Source organism: Lissotriton vulgaris, chromosome 10 (assembly GCF_964263255.1).
Source record: "Lissotriton vulgaris chromosome 10, aLisVul1.2, whole genome shotgun sequence".
Taxonomy (NCBI): domain Eukaryota; kingdom Metazoa; phylum Chordata; class Amphibia; order Caudata; family Salamandridae; genus Lissotriton; species Lissotriton vulgaris.
The window spans coordinates 838619668-838638383 of record NC_141698.1 but is presented as its reverse complement, the minus strand read 5'-3'; the positions used below and the strand labels follow the sequence as shown (position 1 = coordinate 838638383).

The window sequence follows — 18716 nt, the reverse complement described above, 5'->3', positions numbered from 1 at the left end:
AGCCCCTACACCATGCTCTGAAGCGTCTGTTTGCACAATGAACTCCTTGGAGAAATCTGGGGCCAGGAGCACGGGCGCCGTGCACATGGCAGTCTTCAGGGTGTCGAAAGCCTTCTGACAGGTGTCAGTCCAAATCACATTCCTGGGCTGCTTTTTCGAAGTCAGCTCTGTCAAGGGGGTCACAATCGTGCCATAGCCCTTGACAAACCTCCTGTAATACCCAGTGAGCCCCAGGAAGGCTCTCACTGCAGTCTGGGTCTTGGGGGGTTCCCAAGCCAGGATGGTTTCGATTTTGGGCTGCAAGGGGGCTACCTTGCCACTCCCAACTTGGTGTCCCAAGTACACCACTGAACCCTGCCCAATCTGGCACTTGCTTGCCTTGATCGTGAGGCCTGCTCTGCGCAGGGCCATCAACACTTCCCAGAGGTGTCGCAGGTGTTCGGGCCAGGTGCCGCTGAACACCGCGATGTCATCCAGGTAGGCGGCACTGAACTCGTCCAGTCCCGCCAACACCTGGTTGACCAATCTCTGGAAGGTGGCAGGGGCATTCTTCATTCCAAATGGCATAACCCGGAACTGGAAATGCCCATCTAGTGTAGAGAATGCCGACCTCTCCTTTGCCCCATCGGTCAAGGCGATCTGCCAGTACCCAGACGTCAAATCAAACGTGCTGAGAAACCGGGCAGCCCCTAGCCGATCAATGAGCTCGTCAGCTCTGGGGATGGGGTGCGCGTCAGTCTTCGTGACTGAATTGAGTCCTCTGTAGTCCACACAGAACCGTAGTTCGGGTGTGGCTCCCGGCGCAGCAGCCTTCGGAACCAAGACCACGGGGCTGGACCAAGGACTGCTGGAAGACTCAACCACCCCGAGGGCAAGCATCTTGGAGACCTCCTCCTTGATGCAGGCCCGGACCCTGTCAGTTACCCGGTAAGCCTTGTGCTTCACCGGTAAGCTATCTCCAGTGTCCACATCATGGACGCACCAATCTGTGACACTCGGAACCAGGGAGAACAGGTCTGGAAACTGTCCCAGCAACTGGCGGCAGTCCTCCTGTTGTTCGGCGGTCAGGGAGGGTGAGAGGTTAACTCCATCCACTGACCCATCCTTCTCACAGGCCACCAAGAGGTCAGGAAGAGGCTCCGACTCCTCCTCCATTCCGTCATCGGTTGCCAACAACATGCCCACTTCGGACCTTCGCAAGTGGGGCTTGAGGCGGTTGACATGTAGGACCCGCAAAGGGTTCCTGGGCGTCTTCATGTCCACCAAGTATGTCACGGGGCTCTTGCGCTCCACAACCTCAAATGGTCCTGTCCACTTATCTTGAAGGGCACAGGGCTCCACTGGGGCCAAGACATACACCTCCTGTCCAGGCTGAAGCTCGACCAGAGTGGCATTCTGATCGTACCACCGCTTCATTTCTTCCTGGCTCGCTTCCAGATTTGCCTCGGCAAGTTGTCTGAAGCGTCTGGTCTGGTTTCTGAAGGCCAGCATGTAGCTATATACATTCTGGGGAGGTTTCCTGGGAGATTGCTCCCAGCCTTCCTTTACCAAACTCAGTGGTCCTCTCACGGGGTGACCGTACAGCAGTTCAAAGGGGCTGAACCCTAGGGACTTCTGTGGTACCTCGCGATATGCAAACAGCAGGCATGGCAAGAGGACGTCCCACTTACGCCTCATCGGACCTTCCAGGCCCATTATCATGCCTTTGAGGGTTCGGTTGAATCTTTCAACCAACCCGTTACCTTGGGGATGGTAGGGTGTGGTGAACTTGTACGTTACGCCACACTCCTGCCAAAGGGACTTCATATATTTCGATATGAAATTGGTCCCCCTGTCGCTCACCACCTCTAGAGGGAATCCTACTCGTGAGAAAATTCCCATCAGTGCACGCCCCACCACGGGAGCCGTCACTGTCCTCAGAGGGATGGCTTCAGGGTACCGGGTTGCATGGTCCACCAAGACCAGGATGAACCTGTTGCCCATGGCTGTCTTGGGGTCCAGAGGCCCAACGATGGCAATACCCACTCGCTGGAATGGCGTACCGACCACAGGGAAGGGTTGGAGGGGAGCCTTGTTCTTCCCTCCCGTCTTCCCACTTGCCTGGCAAGTCGGACAGGTTCTGCAATAAGCGTCTGAGCTTTTATGCATTTGGGGCCAGTAGAAGTGGGTGACAAGCCTGTCATAGGTCTTGTCCATCCCTAAATGTCCTGCTAAAGGCACATCGTGAGCCAGACCCAGTAGGAAGGCTCTGAACTTCTGGGGTACCACCAGCACACGGGCTGACCCAGGTTCAGCAGCCTTAGGCTCCGAATACAGGAGGTCGTTCTCCCAGTACACGTAATGTGTTTTGGCCTGAACACCATTGGCCTGGTCTGCAGCCTGCTGCCGCATACCCACGAGAGAAGGGCATTCTTTCTGCTCCCTGCAGAATTCCTCCCTGGAGGGTCCTCCTTCTTGCTGCCAATGGGTCAGCTCAGGCAGGTCCCCCAGTTCGGCGATCTGTTCCCCTGTAGGCTCCAGGGCATCCCCCTCAAGGTCTGCCTCCTCCTGGACCGTAGGAACTTCAGGGGCCGGTTTCCCGCGCCCCCTGCGCCTTCTCCCTAAAGCCGGTTCCTGGGCCTCTCCATCAGGCCCCAGGACCTCTCGATCACCCTTACTGGCTGCCATCGACCGGGTGGTCACGCACGCCCAGTCAGGCAGACCCACCATCCGCAGGTGAGTCGTCTTCTCCACCTTTTCCCAAGGGGAGTGCTCCAAGTCGTTCCCTAGCAAACAGTCAACAGGCATGGTTTTTCTCACACAGACCTGCAGAGTACCAGAGACCCCCCCCCCACTCGAAGGGAACTTGAGCCATCGGACACTGACTCTCAGAATTATCAGTGTTGATAACCCTACAGTAGGCATGGGGTACAACCTGCTCTTGAGACACCAGGTGCTGCCTCACTGCAGTCACACTGGCTCCTGTGTCTCTAAGAGCCTCAGCTTCCTTACCATTGATGATCACCACCTGCCCATATTTCTTAGTGTTAGAGGGCAGGTAGTTCGTAGGGATCATCTCGCTGTCTCCTAGCGAGACCAGGGTCATGTGAACGGGATCTCCACCCCCCGGGACCATCATCTCTTCTCCCAGGTGAACGCTAGTCACTTGTCGGGGCGGAGCACCAGTGGGTGCGGGTTTTCCAAATAGGCGACACTTGGGGTCACTGGATATGTGCCCAGGCTCGCCACATTTGAAACAATTGAAGGGCCCCTTTGGAACAGGTTTACCTGTCGGGCCCCATTCTGCTTCGGGGGTGGGGGAGGCTGAGAACCCTGCTGTGGATTCCCTTGGGAACTACTTTGGGGGCCTTTTTGGAACCCTTTCTGTTTTCCCCCTTTGTCCCCCCCACTCTTCTGCTGGGGACCCTGCCCACTCTTGGCGGAGTCTCCCACGGGACCCTTGTGGACCCTGGTGCTGAGCCAGCGGTCCGCCTCCTCAGCAAGCTTCCTCGGGTTGGACAGCTTGCTATCGATCAGGTGTTGGCGTAACTCAGGAAAACAGTGATCAGACAAGTGCTCCCATGCAATTAAATCAAAGAGACCTTGAAAATCATTCACTTTGTTACCTTTCACCCAACCATCCAGTGCTCTGCAAAAGTAAGTCACATACTCCACATACGTATTCCCAGGCCGCTTAGTACATCCCCTAAACTTCTGTCTATACATTTCAGGGGTAAGCCCGTACCTGTTTAATAAAGCTTCTTTCATGTGGGCATAGGATCTCTGATTCTCAACGGGCAAATCTAGCAAGGTATCTCTCCCTTCGCTAAGGAACCTTCCCCACAACCCCGCTCCCCAATCCTTGTCAGGGACCCGGTGGGAGGACATGGCTACCTCGTATGCCCTAAACCACTGTCCTATGTCATCCCCCTTAAAGAACTCCTTAACTACGTCCTTCGGGATGTGCACTCTTGACTCTACCTGCACTGGCGATGTGCTGCCACCAGAGGGAGGCCGATCCAAGTCTCTCTCCTTGAGACTTATCTCCCTCATCTTGATTTCATAATCCATCTGATGCTTTCGCTCTTCCAGCGCCATTCTTTTGGTTTCCAGCTCCAGCTGGATTTTCAATTCTGCCAACTTTCTTTCGTGATTCCGGGTTTCCTTCCTGTCCGCCAGCTCCTCTGGCGACAAGCCTTTACCAAAGCTGTGCTCGCTGTCTTGCCTCTCGAGATCGATCAGATCCCCAAGTGCATTCTGCTCCTCCGTCGTATTCTGCTCGGCGAGGACGTCTTGCTCTTCCGGGGTCTTTCTGGACTCCACCCAGGCTTTCAGGGCCTTGTAGAGCTCCGGCTTGTTTTTGCAACCAGCGTGCGGAACCTTTAGTTTCCTACAGAAAAACTTCAGCTCCATCTTTGAATATTTGTCCAGCTTTGCGGCATCCCACTCTATCTCCAACACCTCGGAGGTTGTGGACTCCGCTCCATCCAAGCTCTTTGTGCCCGGCATGGTTTCTGCGCTCGGAATCCTCTTTCGGCAAAGTCTGTGGTTTAGTAACTGTACCGTAATCCTTGTGTAGTGGTCAGAAGCTCAGGTATAACTATCGCAAGTGTAAATTCGAAAATCCTCACCGCTGCGTCCAATGTAGGAAGGGGGAGGCTCTAGTTGGCGCAGTGTAACACTAGCGACAAGCAGGGACTCTCTCTTCCTCGTCAGGGCTGAGGGTTACCTTCCAGACAACCTCTGCTTACCCTCTAGGTAGTGTGGCTTAAGCAGTCGTAGGCTAATCTTTGGGGCACATAGGGTTAAACACTTGCAACAGTACACCTTTACAACCAACCCACCACACAACGAGACCAGACTGTATTCTTGTAAAAATATATATCTTTATATAGATTTTAAGCAGGCTTATGAATACAGTCAATAACTTTATGAAGACGGTTGCAGGTTACTTAATTCGGGTTACCACAGTTCTTATGGAAGTTCTCTTGAGGCCCGTAGGCCGAGGTTACTCAATGTTCTTGTGGAGCCGGCGGCTTCCAAGGGATCTGTCCCACGTCGCGTTGCCTTCCCGGGGTCGCTGATCGTTGCGGCTCTTCGGCCGAGCAGGTCACTGGTCGTCCGGGGCAGCGGTGTTCTGTGGCGGCAGGGTCCTTTCCTCGTCATCTGCTCCGACCCTGGAGGCGGCGGCTGTGCGGTGGTGACAAGTGGCAGTACGGTCCCCAAGTGCAGGACGTACCCAGCCAAATGTCGGTGCAGCTGTGGGCTCACAGCTGGGCTGTCGGGCAGGCTCACCGACCTTGTGGATTCTCGTAGGGCAGTTGTCCGTCTTTGCAGGTGAGTGATGGCTCGCTATGCCGTCACTTCGGTAGCTCGGACCGGACGGGTCCTCCTTTACTTTGCTCTCGGGCTCCCGGTGCAGTTGCGGTCACGGTGTTCGGGCCAGCGGCGGCTGGTCCTCACTTTGCTTCCGCTGTTGCTTTGGGCCCCGGTCACGGTGGTCGGGAGGATGTTGATGCCTTAGAGGAGATTCCTCCGTCAGTGCTGCGGCGATGGTCAGCACCCGCAGTCGCTTTCCAAGGGGGTAGCGTCCACTGGTCCTGGGACGCTGGTCAGGGGGCAAGTTCAGTTGCAAGCCCTTGGAGATCTCTTTGCAGAGTTTGGCACAAGTAGCACAACAGTCTTTTCGTAGTCTTATTGTCTTCCTCTCCTTCAGCAGCAAGGCACCAGACACAGGCAAGAGTCAGCACCCTTCCTTGTCTCTCACGGTCCTTCTCGTAGGGCAGAGTCTTTCTGTGGCCCAAACCGGATCTAAATTTCAAGGAGCAGGGCTCCGTCTTTTATAGGCCAATTCTTTTGTTCTCGCAGGCCAGGGGGGCCTTTGCATAGCCACTCTCAGTTCTGGAGTACCCCCGCGGGTGTACTCCGGCTTCTGCTTTCAGTGTGAGGGGCAGGCGCATCAGACGCCCCACAGGAGGTGGAGCCAGCATTGTCCGGACAGGAGTGGCCAGAGTACCTTGTTGATGGGGGCTTCGCCCTTCCTGGGCCAGGTGCCGGCAGAGTCATCCGCCGCTCCCCAGGAGGGTGGAGCCAGCATTGTGGAGGTCGAGCACAGTGACAGCTCGAGTCAAGAGGCACTCCTACCTCCCACTAAGGTGTAATCTGCGCATTCACCACCCGTCATCCCTCCAGCCCTGTCACTCACACACCCCAGACAGTCAGATACACACCAGCAGAGGCGGCTGAAATGGTTAAGCAAGCAAATGCTAACTTTCTAAAAGTAGCATTTGCAAACCCAGGATACTGAAATAAACTTGACTACAAGAAATATCTCATTATCCCGAGTTCAGGCATACTAAACATGACTCACTACCATGCTCCTTGAGCCTGCGGGGATTATAGGGTGTAATAAACCTCGCAGCTCAGTCTGGCCTAATGGAGCAGGTAGCCTTCAGTAGTGAAATACGATCTTCGTTGTAAGTCACTACTAGGACATGCCACGTACATCAGGGCTTGTCCTACCTTGCACCTACAACGCACCCTGCCCGCAGGCCTACCATAGGGGTGACTAATATGTAGTCAAGGGAAGGGTCGGTGCTGGCAAGTGGGGACACTTGCCCAGCTAACGTGACAGTACGAGACCGCACGCGGGTTCTGCGGTCGCAGTTCCCAGACACATCTTTACGGCTGCTTCGGTGGGTGGCGCAACCAGCGCTGCAGGCCCACCAGCAGTATTGGCATCTACAAGCCCCGGCACTCTCTCGTGCGCTTTACTAGGGACTAACAGTAAATCCAATGCACCAATCATGGATACCAATCGTATGTACAGTTTACAGTAGGGAGCACTAGCACTGCGGCACGGATCAGCCGTGGCGCAGTGCCCTGAGTATCGGAAAACCAGCAAAACATCGGAGGCACATCAGCAAAAAGTGGAAGGGAGACTCACGCCAAGGTGCCAGGTCTAACACAAGTCCTGCACAAACTGAAGTTTACAACCAACTCCATTATTACCTCATCAATCATAATCAGGTACTAAGGGTAAAGAACCAGATCAAGATTCTCGAATGTGTGCTTAGCCTGGAGAACTCAAAAAGCGTCAAAGTAAAGATCAAAAATGACAGAGGAATAAACCTTGAGGTTCTCCACATGCCCCAGGTAGTCACTGGAAAGCAGGGATACCTAGCTAGAAGGGTTGCTATCAGGTGGAATGATAGAAGGGGACTCCTCAAATCACCTATCTGATGAAAGAAATGCAGAAACAAAGACTTGTACCCAGCCCACACCAATCACAATGGTGTTGTGTGGCAACTCTGCTTCAGGCATTACTGATGTCCTGTTCAAAGTGTCAAATATTGTGTAAGACAAGATAACATTTCCTTACCTTAGAGCATTACAGAAATGGAATCTACACAAAGCTCAGCCCTCCACAGTGTGTGTAGCAGCAATCAGTGGCCACAATTTACAACATTCTGATCTCGGAAATACACAGAATATGTTTAATGTACATCACACTGCAAAACCTGCTCAGCAAGACTGGCTATGAAGTGAACCAGTAGGTAATTGGAGCATCTGTGAGCAGCGCATTTGTATCACACACCTTAACAGAAGGTTGTCAGTTCATTGCACACAAGTAGCTCGAGATTTGCTGTAGAGAAATGCTTAGTAAAGTAGTCCCCGATGGTTCCACATTGTATCCAGCCTTCTTCAACTTTGACATTGTGCATTTTGGTGCACTACTCACAAATAACAGCATCAAGATTCACTGATATGCTGATGATACTCAACTCAACTTGAAAGTCTCTTCTGCTTCAGACAGCTGATGCCTCAAACAGAGGATGCACAAATCTAGGCCTGGGTGTCCAGCTCCAACCTTAAGCTCAACCCAACCAAGACAGAATTCCTGTTATTCGTCAAGGGCAACAGATTATACAAACTTCACTCAATGACATGAACTTTGAAGCTTTAAACCCAACTTTCATCAAATACCAAGTCAATTTGATTCACCTGACACCAACTTCACCGTCGAGGAACATTTTGCCAAAAAACAAAGATGGCCTAGTGCCAGTACTCTCTTTTAAAGAAAGTCATACTGCTTTGCGAGAACTTGAGTTGATGGTTGATTGGGGTGTAAGCCCTGGTTAAGCAACAGCCACAATCTCTTACAGGGTGAACCACAAAAGGTCACCAAGTTAACCTATGCTTAGCCCTGGCTAGTTTGGCACAAAACAAAGGCTGGCTTAACTCGGAGGCATAAAGTATTTATGCAGCTCACAAACAGTAATAAAGTGAAAATACAACACAGGAAAAATCCCATACCAATTTAGAAACAGAGTAAATTTTAATAAATTATTTGACCCCATTAAGACAGAAATCCAATCAGTAGAACCGGAGCTACGAATTCTTTACGTTTATACTAAAATAAAGAGCCTAAAAGGGCCAACCACGGAAAAATTGTTTGCATCGAATAGGTAAAAGCCCGAAAATATGGCAGACACTGGTTGGACGTCGGTTCAGATACTAGAAGTGAATTGGGCCCGGTCAGAGCTTACCTTCGGTTTTGGAATACATTTTGAGAAAAACGTTCTGAGAAGGTAAAAGGTCAGTGAAGCAAGGCTGCAGGCGGTGTTCGAGGAGGGTGCATTTTTTTGTTGGGGAGCCTTAGGTCGAAGCCATGGTGAAGATTTCTAAGTTCAGACTTAGTCTCTTTTTTGGATGTCGAATGATGTTTATATGTTTTATGTTCTATGTTCTATGTTCTATGTTGTGAAAAAAGAACAATAAAGATAATTGAAATAAAATTTTAAAAAGCTGCAGAGACAGGAGGCAGAAGGCTGTAGCCGAAGACAGTTCCGTAAGGCCAGATACCCTTTTGGCGAAGGACTGCTAAATAGGATTTGCTGTCGCAGAGAAGGACGTAGCAGGAGAAGCTGCATAGGCAATCTAACAGGCGATGCACCTCGGGTAGATAGGCAAGCAGGTTGGTCCTGGTCTCTCTCCTGGTTCTGAGAGCAGTTTTTGGCTGAAAATGCTCACGTCCTCAGTTTTGGGAATTAGCCATCTGGGCCCCTGTAGCACCATAACCAAGGGTCCAGGACTGGTGGGACACCACTTGGGGGGGGGGGGGGGGGGGGGGTAACAAGACTCACTCAGGGTAGGCCCAGGTGCAGGTTCGAGATGGTGGAAGCTCTTTGTCTCCCTGTAGCTCTGAACAGAAGGTCATCAAACTAGCCCTTTGAGTCACTCTGGAAGTCCTGGGTAGGAAGCAAACAGTCTTTCCAGGTACAGCCGTCTTACAGAATGCGCAGTAGGTTACAGCATCATGCAGTCCTCTGTTAGTCCTTCCGGAGATCCAGGAGTTAACTGAAGAGCGGGTCTGAAGGTCTTATTTTTATACCCTGGTCGTCTTCCTCTGGAAGGTGAGAGAAGTGCTGGAAAGGTTCTTTGAAGTACATGGAATTTCCTGACTCTCCTGACCTGGCTCCAAGTTGGCTGCAGTGATGATGTGGAGGCGATAAGTCCTTTGGTTTAAGGCAGTCTACATACACCCTATTCAGTTGCAAGTGGGGCTGTAATCAGCTCCACTCCTCCCCGTCCTGCAAGCAGATGGAGAATTCAGACATATCTAATCCCTCTATTTTGTGACCATCTGGTAGGAATTCGAAATGTCTATCAGTTACACCAAGTCATGTGACCCAAGACAGGCTGAAGGCCCAAAAGGCTAAGGGCAGAAACTGACAACATTCTAAAAGGTTGTCGAAAAGGGTGCGATAATGCGCACCCATGTATTGCACTGCGAATTTAGGAGTGTATCCTTGCCAGCAACAACTTCTCTTTTCCTTTTAGTTATAGTACTCTTTTTTTCACAGTAAACCAATCTGTAATCAACATTTTTTTCCTGAAGTTCATCCATACTTTCAGCATCACTATGATAGCAGCGAAATTCCAGCATGATTCATTTAATATTTTCACATATCTCCTGCATGCCCTCCGGGCCTTCAACAGCGACACGTTGGAAAGAATCATTGGAAACTAGTTTAGCTCAGAAGATGTTTATTTCATTTCACCCAATGCATTTCAGGCCGCAGGGGCCCTTCGTCAGGGGTCACTGAAATGGATAATAAAAGACTTCTCAACGTTTTGTGCAATGCAAACTCTCTGCAGTATAATAAAATGATATCCTTGGTGTAACATAAACCCACATGTTCAAACCCGGTGCAATTAAAACCTAAAAACTCCTAATGCTAATCTCCACCCTCCCACAATTCATCCCCTGCCCAAACCAAAAATTAACATACTACGTGGTAAATACATGTGGAAACCAATTGGTGAACACACTAAACCACAGCCCTTGCTCACATACCCTTTGAGTGCGTAGCCTTCCACAATTGAAACCCGCAGTTACATTCACCCACTACACTGATATTAATGATAACCATCCCCAAAGTGCGCTGCGAGATATGAGCAGATTAATCACCTTAAACAACCAGGAATGGCAGTCTCATCGTAACGTACAGCTCCCATTAACACAGTCAACATTCGGTTTGAGTGAAAGCCTTTCAACCGCACTTTTAAACTCGTACTCTATGGAAAAGAGGTGTGGTTCTACTCGATAACCCAAAATCACTCGAGTTTAAAATCCTTAAAGAAACAGGTCCCAAGGTATTACCAAAAAGCAAGGCAAAAGCAATCACACCCATGCATTACGTGAAACACCAACCCAACAGAGCTTTTAAATTATGGAAATGACAATACAACCCTCCCACATTAAACCATAAAATGAAGAGATGAAATAGTGCATAAAATACAATCAGGTGTAAATCCAGATGCATAAAAATAATGCGGCTCCGAATAAAATGCGGCTCTGAATGAAAAACCCAAATATTTGCAGAGTTGTTAATGCTCCTTGCAACAGAATCCGTTGTGTCCGTCCGTTATGTTCACAATATCCATACATGAGCATCACTGATGTTACTGTGGAACGCACTGTTTCCCTCGAGATCAGTGTCTCTCCAGAGGGAGAGACACTGATCTCGAGGGAGACCGTGCGTTCTACAGTTTTGTTCAACCCCAAGTACAGGGGGTTCTACTCCACGGGCACCACCCACCTATATTGACTTTGATCACAATTAAACAACTAAATGAGTGCGTATCCTACCAACCGCATTGGTCGAAATCATCACTGATGTTATTCATGTTCTCGCGCTGCCTTCAGAGTGATGGATGTTTGCTCAATACTTTAGTTAATAATCTTCAATGATATGACCACAGGGTGCAAACTGACGTAGGGGCAGTCTGTTTTGCCAACTGACGTAGGGGCAGTCTGTTTTAAGAAGAAAAAAAAAAAAAGGAAGGAGTGCATTCTGTCTTTATTTTTGTAAAACATTCTAAAAGGGGCATTTTCAAAATTGTTATTAAAAATGTGACTTTTCAAAGCAATTTCATAGCTACCAAACATGAACTAAATACCTAGTCTAATTCAAAAGTTTGCACTTATTAAATGCAATAAAGCAACCCAATGTTATCTTTTGGGACAGGTAAGCCTCGCAGTAGTGAAAAACAAATTTAGGAGTTTTTTTCTACCAGAAAATGTAAAAGACAAAAGTACACGTTCAACCTTTTATTTAAAATGCACCCTGCCCTATAGCTACCCAGGGCCTATATTAGGGGTGACTCATATGCAATACAATTGGAGTTTAAGGTTTGCCAAGGTGGGTAAATTGCCATGTAAAATTGGCAGTGTAAAACAGAATTCAGGGGGGTGCAATAGGGTAGGCCTAGGACATGTTTTAAGATACTACTTAAGTGGGTGGCCCAATACGTGCTGCAGGCCCTCTAGTAGCATGTAATTTACAGGCCCTGGGTATATGGTATACCACACTACAAGGGTCTTATAAGTAAATTCAATATGCCAATCAGGTGTAAGCCAATCAAACCATGTTTAGGGTAGTGAGCACAAGCACTTTAGCACTGGTTGGCAGTGGTAAAGTCCAAAGAGTCCTATGGCCAACAAAAGCGAATTCAGCCATAAACAGAGGGTAAAAAGGCTAAACATTTGGGGGTGATCCTGCAAAGAGGGACAGGTCTAACATGCTTCTTCCAGAGATGTAATCCAGAACTGCTGTTAAAGCGCTTACACTTTTACATCTGAATGGTGAAAATGCCTTGTTCCATGGCCTCCCAGGCTCGACAATGAGACCTGTAAAGGACATCTTACATGTCACGGCATGTCTCATCAGGGCCTGAAGAGATTATCACAACACCGTTTACCCATCTTGACTGAACTCCATTTGGATCCCTCTGCTGAGCCACACCATTTTCAAATCCAGCTCCATCATCTACAAAGCTATCACGACCAGCAACCATCCTAATGCTACAGACAAGCTCACCATCTCTGGGGATCCTCAGCACACCTGCAGCTAGGACACCATCAAGCTGGAGGCTAAGAAGTGTATAAAAGAACAAAACAAGACCAGAAGCATTCTCCATCTATACAACCAGGATCTGGAACAACATCTCCATATTCATCATGACCACCCCTAACACTGCTCCAATTCAGAAAGAGTTTAAGACTCACCTCTTTAACCTCTTCGCTGCTGATGACGAGCTCAGCTCGTCATAAGCCACGGTGGTCGTGTGCGGATGACGAGCTGAGCTCGTCATGTAACGCAGCTTTTTTTAATTTGCCGCATACAGCGGGAAAAGCCGCCGCAGCGATGCGGTTAAAGAACACTACATTACAATTCAGTACCCGTCCACAACCCAGTTTCCACTCCCACTACTTGTTGACTTTATGCTCGTCCTTGACCAACATTCTACATTTGATGATAATGAGAACCGATAGCGAGCATACCAGATAGCACATGCGCCAAGTTCATAGAACATATGTGGATGTATACTGACTACTTGGTGTGCCATCACCCGCCTCTGTGTATATAATTTGTATATGAACATGTCTGTTTCTTTCTTGTTGGAATGTAAATAAAGAAAATGTGACGAAAAATAAATATTCCAGAGTGCATCCAATGTATCCTACCCCAAAGTTTATAATAGTAGCTTGTAAATCTACTATGGATAACAGCACCTGCCCTCTAGGAGTAAGGTCCAATACAAGAGTCTTTCTTAGCAATATAAGAACACAGCGGACAGGAGCGCCCAGCTACCAACAGTTCAAACAGAGCGAAGGGGAGCATCAACGCTGAACATGTAGAAAGGGTCAGTGATTAAATTGAGCCAGATGTTGCAGGTGGAGCCCGCCAGTACTCATGTTCATGGACTGGCACTTATTTTTCCTGATTAGACTGATCCAGAGTGAGAGACAGAAAAGCACACACGAAGGAAAGGCAGAAAAATTAAAACAAGGAACCTGTAAGAGTGAAATAAAGAGGCTGGGAATGTCTGGGAGTGGATTAAAAAAAAGGCACGAGGTGGAACCTTGGTATTTGGCCCACCGAAAATTCAGTAGTTGCCGGTGGTGGGCTTCTAAGCATATTTTGAGGCCTTAACACTTAATCTTTTACAATTTGAAACGGGGCACTTCCATTCCCTTTTGCACATCTAAGGACACCTTTCACTATAAAAAGGAATCTGTTCTGGATGCGATGTATGTGTTGAAGGCTAGAATCAGGGCATCACTGGCTGAACTAAACTCACATGCTTAGAGACTCAGGAAAAGGTGCGTAGGCAGCCTGATTTTTTTGTTTTTTTTGTTTATACAGATCACTCTAAAATCCCAATTTTCTCCAGCCGCTAAAGAACACTGGCATATTTGTCCCTTGCTGTATACAGCTCCTAGGAGAGGGTGACTGACAGAGAAAGAGTGTTTCATGGGCCAGTGAATTACAACACGTATCTCACTGCTTAGAGCACTGAATGGGAGGAGGCTTATCCCACTGGAGGCTGAGAGGAGATGCTCTTTGTCCCACTCGCATGCACCCAGCTGCCGGCTAACAGAGAGATCTTTCTGGCTAGCAGATAGGGGAGTAGGACAATGTACCCCCCACCCCCTTCTGGCCTGCAGCATGGAAAGAGAACAGACCCCTCACAGCTCATCATTTCAGAATCAGACATTAACTCATACAAACATGTCTGCGGCCTACTCTCGTTTGGCTGGCGGCTTCAAAGAAAAGGCACTGATTCATCCCACAGGGAAATACGCAATGCACTGACCTAGATGGCGGTTCTGTTTCCACTGCACTAGCCATATGGTCATTCAGCCCTCTCTGACGTCTATTTTCATTATTTTGAATTTCAGTTTCTCCCTGTGCAAGATTACAACCAGGACGCACTATAAGTCCTAATAACAAGCCTTGCTGCTTCTGAGGGGGCTACAGCACCATTAGTTTCACCTACTGAAAGGTGAACTAAGTTAGCCGCCGCCTTTCACCCATACATTGGAAGTAAAACTTAAGCGTGGAAATGGAGGAAGGATAAAGGGGTTCTCAGGTTAGCGGGTGGAGTTAGAGGAGAAGACAGGCAGACTACATCATACTCCCTAAAAATCATGAGAAACTAGTGAGTTACGTAAAACTCTAAAGTATTAAAAAGAGGTGTTATTCCCGCAGCAAGAAAATTACATGGGAGAGAACATCCATTTTGCCACTTGAGTAGCCAAATCATGAATAAAAGAGCGAAGGAGTTAGACTGCTCATCTGAACAAGTGCTACTTTTTTTTTTTCAATTAAAAATTCTGCGTATGCTACACAGTTACACAGAATTTTTAATTTAAAAAATGTATGCAACACGGCCTAGTAAAAAACCCTCACTAATGTAAAGCAGAAGAAACAACTGAAAAGATTAGAGGGGGAGAAAGAAAGCCTGTTATACCTGATCCGAGCAAAGAACGACACTAACAATTATCTTCTCACCAATCAGACTGAAGAGACACTAATTTTGATGGACAGGTACTATAAGGAGCTGGGTTTCTAACGACCTGATAAACAACCTAAGATGATGTAAATACAGAAACTAAAATTAACTGTAAACATGTTTTAGTAGAAATATCAACATACAAATATTTTTAAGGATACAAACCTCTATTGATTGGGTACATTTTATTTACCTTACGTATTTCATTATGTGCCTTGCAGAAGCAGCAATCTGAAATAAAGCATTGAACTCTGGTTTTTTGACGTGCATATTTTTTATTAAATGTTTTGCTGCTGATGGTGCACCGCGACATTAAAAAAATTGTAATCAATCGGAAGTCAAAAGGATACAGACTCAGAATTGCCACCGGGACATTAGAAATGCAACAAAGGATTATTTCGCCACAAACTGAGCAACGCCCAGAGCCAGGTTGCACAAGTGACATGTGATGAAAGCCCTTGTGAAAGCCCCGGGCCTAAAAATAGCTCCAGATACCAATTAGGGGACATTAAAGAAAGTGTCAAAGAAGTTCACGAAAAAAACGGTCCACATATTAACAATTTCACTATAACGCTGTGCATTGTCTGACTAGGGCCACTGAAAAAAGTAATATTTAGACCTAAAGCACCTGCAACCTATGTTAATATAGGCAGTGCTTTCAGGTTTCAAATGAACAATCCTGACCTAGCAACCTGGACCTTTAGTTAGATACAGCCTTGCAGACGACCTCCGTACAATAACTGTAATAATACAAATAAAATAGAGGTGAACTCTCACCCACCAACCTGTGTGGCAGTACACGTCCGCAGTAGATTAAGCATGGATGCTAGTGAGGGTTCGCATCCTTTATAAATAAGTCTACAACGCGGAGGTTTACTGCCATCAGTAAGGCGGTATCGAACTACAGGTCCGGGTTCCAAAGCCCCAATTGTTCATGTGATATCTTTACAGTTATATATGGAAGGATACAAGTGTCTGACAGCCCAGCCTCTCTTTCCCCACGTGATTACTGCGTCTCAAGCACTCCCAGGTTTGCCGGGTCAGTGCTTGAGTATTGAATGTGGTCCAAGCAAGGACGGTTTTTGTAGGCATTCTGGTATTTGTAGTCCTGTTTAAAAAAGTAGTTGCACATCAGAATTCAAACTAATAAATAAAAAAGGTATTGATGGAGGGGCGTATTTGATTTGTCAACTTGTAGAGCGCGGGAATGCCCGTGGGCGTCTTGGCGCTATGATAGATCCTTCCATCTCCTGAACGGTGTCTAAAGTTATGCAGAGAACAGCCATGTTTTTACTTCCTTTCTAAAGGATTCCAAAGATGGGCAGGTTTTTATGGCAAGAGGCAGCTGATTCCAAGTATGTGCTGCATGTACAAGGAAGCTTCTACCGCCCCAGCTGGGCGTAAACGTGGACTTGGAAAACTTGAGGGTCGCGTCTCGTCTGGCAGAAAGGACGCATCGTGTCTAAATGCACTAATGCAAAGGCGAACAGCGGCCTTACAATTTGCTCTTACATTTTGCTTAGAGATCCCATGTACAAGGTGGATTGAGATTGGGCAGTCGTATAAGGAACGCAGTGCAGGGAACCTGTACCATGACTACCAGTCGTCCTGGAGACGACTCGTAGCCACCGCCTGGTCATTCCGCCAACAAGAAGCGTGCTGGGACTTGTATGCCCAAACCTGTCATGGAAAAAGCGAAACTACAAATTCTCTTAAAGTAGGTGGTGATGGCTGTAAAGACAGGCCATGATAAAAGTCGCGCTCACTAAAGCTAAGAGAAACAAAAAATTAACATAAAACAACCAACAGCATTACTGCAATGTGTGTGCCCCGCAAACTGGCCATGGGGTAAGAAGAGAACCCGGGAATAAAGGCATGGGAACCAGCTCAAATAAAAGCACGACCGGGAAGGGTGAACAACACAACCGAAGCCTTCATTTGGTGTGAAGGAGCGGGATTCAGATGCAAGCAGCTCAGAGTGAGAACCGCAGCTCGATGCCCTCCGGCCTCTAACTGCTACACCGAGGGAACTTTCAGTCAATGGATTTAAAACAGCCAATTCCGTAAATAATAAATATATGCCCTACTTTGTAAATGTACACAAAGCAGCCAGCATTGTTTTTTCCACTTTCTCTGCCCCGCATGTACCCTTAAGTGCGGGTGTGCACCGAGTGAACCCCGCCGACAACGGCAGTGGTTTCAGTTCCCATCCAAGGTGCAGTTGCCCTCCTCGCAGGCAATCTACATGAACATCTGCAGGCTGCGAAGTCTGCCGACATCCAATGAGCTGCGATTCTAAGCGGGCCTTTAATGACTACTGTAAACAAAAAAATAGAGCAAACACTTTTCTGAACTTGTGGTACACGCAAAGAGAACCGATCATGTCATAAGCAGCAGCCGACAACGCGATTCTTGGAGAAAACGTCATGCCCCATGTCACCAGGAGGCAGCGTAATTCACCGGGGCTACTAAATAAATGCATGCCATAGGGATTTGTGCGTTAATTTGTTACTGCACAATAACCACAAAGCGTGGCAGCACCTTAAAACTACTCACAACTCCGCCTCTCGGACAGCAATATCTGGAACACCTTACAGACAGCAACAGCAGGCGCGTGCCTGCCAGCCGCAGCCCGGGCACAGATGTGGGAAAACCGCAACAACACCGATGACATCTGAGATGGTGACAGCTGCCAGAACACATTAGACAGTGCCCGCCTGCCCATAGACTGGCAGAGTGCACGGCCAGGACTGCGGTCTCCACCAGTCCCGCGTGCCACCAAAGAGTGTAAGGCAGCGTGCATGGCAAGAACCCATTAGACAGTGCCCGCCGCCCGCGTGCCCATAGACTGGCAGAGTGCACTGTCAGGAATGAAGTCCCGACGAGCCCTGCGTGCCCACAGACAGGGTGTAAGGCAGCGTGCATGGAGCCAGCACTGTATACAGTGCCCGCTGCCCCGCATGCCCATAGACTGGCAGAGTGCACGGCCACAACTGCGGTCTCACGAGCCCCACAGACGTGGTGTAAGGCAGCGTGCATAGAGCCAGCACTGTATACAGTGCCCGCTGTGCCGCGTGCACATAGACTGGCAGAGTGCAGGGCCAAAACTGCGGTCTCACGAGCCCCGCGTGCCCATAAGCAGGGTGTAAGGCAGCGTGCATAGAGCCAGCACTGTAGACAGTGCCCACCGCCTCGCGTGCCCATAGACTGGCAGAGTGCACGGCCAGGACTGTGGTGCCCACCAGCCCCGCGTGCCCACAGTGTAACGCCGGGACTGTACTCACCCAGTGAAGTTGCCAGGGAGGCTGCCCTCGACGCCCTCTCGCTTCCTCTGATCTCAGCTCGGACTCCAACTTTCACTCTCCTGGAAACAACTCGCCTTCACGTGAAGCAGTCTCCGCAGGCAGGAGGACAAGCGACAGTTCCTCTGAGGGGAAGTCCTGCTGGCGAGGGGGTGGAAAACAAAGAGCTCCGCGGGAGCCGGGGCGGCTGCCTCCCGGCGTGCAGCGGCGCATCAGCCTCGGCTCCGGGCGCGGCGCCACACCCCCGGGTGACTCAACCCGCCGTCCCGAACCGACACGTGACGTCAGGCAGCGCGAGCCGAACTCGGGCTCCAAGCGCTCCTGCTGCCTGCCAAAAACCAGAAAACTATTCCTTGTAGGGCGCCATGGTCCACCAGCGACGTTCCGCTCTTGTGCCGCTGGGCGGCGCTGCTCCGGAAGCCGCCTGGGGGCGGTGCAGGCCCTCCGCCTGCCCCGAGGCCGCGAGAGACGCGCGAGCGCGCGGCTCCGAGCAGCTCCGAGCAGCCCCTCTGCGGGTGAGGGCCGCGAGACACCACAATCTGCACTGGCACCGCCGTGGCTCTGTGACAG

The 18716-nt window shown here is 49.3% G+C and overlaps 1 protein-coding gene across 2 annotated transcripts in view; it reads right to left on the bottom strand.

Moving 5' to 3' along the window:
• Nucleotides 1–18486, bottom strand: part of HYCC1 (hyccin PI4KA lipid kinase complex subunit 1) — a 421923-nt gene extending 403437 nt beyond the window's left edge. For both annotated transcript variants that reach the window (XM_086941769.1, XM_086941768.1), the window contains exon 1: nt 18129–18486. The gene's annotated coding sequence lies outside the window, so the exon portion shown is untranslated. The remainder of the gene's footprint in view (nt 1–18128) is intronic.
• Between the last annotated feature and the right edge of the window lie 230 nt (nt 18487–18716).